Here is a 1,729-nt window from a genome sequence, read left to right as displayed (position 1 = left end):
TGTCCACGGAGAAACAGCGAGCCCTTCCTTTTATATTATCCAGTGAAATGAAGAGATACAACCTACAATAGATTCACTTTAATTTCCTCTTCTCCCTCACACAACCTCCTCCTCTCTCTCTCTCTCTCTCCCCCTCTCTCTGTTTTTCAGAATAATAATACACATCCACAATATAATTCCCTCATATAAACTGAAGGGTTTCCTTCTAGGGAAAAAAAACCCTAAATTAAACATAATTTCTACCGTCAGATCATCCGCCTAATGAACAACCCAGATTGACTACGAAATTACAATATTTTACAAGGCATATTTTCATCTATTTTTAGCTTTGGCAACGCTCCCCTTGAACCCTCGCTAGGGGGAGGGGCTCCAAACATGTAGTCCCCCCGCCGCCTCGACCCCCCAAGGCAACAATGGGGGGGGGGAGCCCCCTAAGGATTGAGATCCAAACACGGTTGACCCAAGACCTTTGAATCAAGAAGATAATCTGGCTCCACATCCAACAATCTCCCGCTTGGAGACTGATTATATCAACTCCATTGTTGCTTCACTTGCTGGAAAATGCTTCCACTTTGGACTTGGTTGTTTCTCATATTCATCATCATTCTTGAAGGCCAATTGAACCTGAGCAACAACTCAATTTCTCCCTGCTTATAACCTTTGTCAATATATCTACCGGATTCCGGCTAGTGTGTATCTTTTCTAGCTTCAACCGTCCATCATACAAAATTGACCATATGAAATTATACCTAGTCTTATAATAAAATTATGAAATTATTCTTGACACGCAGTGTATTGCTGCGATTCAAGGATTATATGAGTATCTGAGTCCTTATGAGTAAACTATTTGGATCTTGATTTGCATGTTGCTCCCAATGGGACGGCCATGGTTGAAGAAGGGAGGTCATGGGGTGATAAATATTTTGTGAATAACTATGATAGACTTGTGAAGATAAAGAGCAAAATCGATCCTTACAATGTTTTCTGGAACTCTCAAAGCATTCCTGACAGCAGGTGAACTTCGGGGCATGGAAATTCCTTGAAGACGAGGTCAGCTATTATGTTATTTTCTATCCTTTGGGTGGAATAATGGATCAAATACCGTTCCCTCATCAAACCGGGAATTTATACTTGATACAGTATCAAATCACATGGAATAATCAGAGCAACGACACACACTATATAGCTGCCATTCGAGGATTATATGAGTATCTGACTCCTTACGTTTCCAGCTCTCCCAGGGCAACTTATGTCAACTATCTGGATCTTGATTTGGGTGTTGCTCCCAATGGGATGGCCACGTTTGAAGAAGGGAGGTCATGGGGTGAGAAATATTTTGTGAATAACTATGATAGACTTGTGAAGATAAAGAGCACAATCGATCCTTACAATGTTTTCCGAAACTCTCAAAGCATTCCCGTCAGCAGGTGAGCTCCGGGACAACTCTAACAATAAAAGAGGATTGTTGATATATTGTGTGTATACCATAAATGCAGGGACGAAATCTTTTCTCTGTCGTGCAGATGTATGCCTTTTTACGTTGTTATATTTATGTCTCTCTATTTAAAAATCAGACAAGCTCCTTTAACCACAAACTCTGGGCTTTCTGACATTTTCTTTAGATTTCCCTTCAATAATTTTCATTGTGAACCCATTTTCCTTTTCAATCTATGGGGTGCAGAATAAGTTAGTTTTGTGACGATTAGGTTTAGTTTTTGTGAAGTTATTG

At 40.1% G+C, this 1,729-nt stretch overlaps 1 pseudogene; it reads left to right on the top strand.

Annotated features, from left to right (window-relative positions):
- Nucleotides 1-1,089: 1,089 nt before the first annotated feature.
- Nucleotides 1,090-1,431, top strand: LOC149192956 (tetrahydroberberine oxidase pseudogene; annotated as a pseudogene).
- Nucleotides 1,432-1,729: the final 298 nt, after the last annotated feature.

The sequence above is a fragment of the Pinus tabuliformis genome, chromosome 2_2 (assembly GCF_031772625.1).
Source record: "Pinus tabuliformis cultivar Carrire ecotype Pingquan chromosome 2_2, CPIR1, whole genome shotgun sequence".
NCBI lineage: Eukaryota > Viridiplantae > Streptophyta > Pinopsida > Pinales > Pinaceae > Pinus > Pinus tabuliformis.
This window is presented reverse-complemented; position numbering and strand designations above follow the sequence as displayed.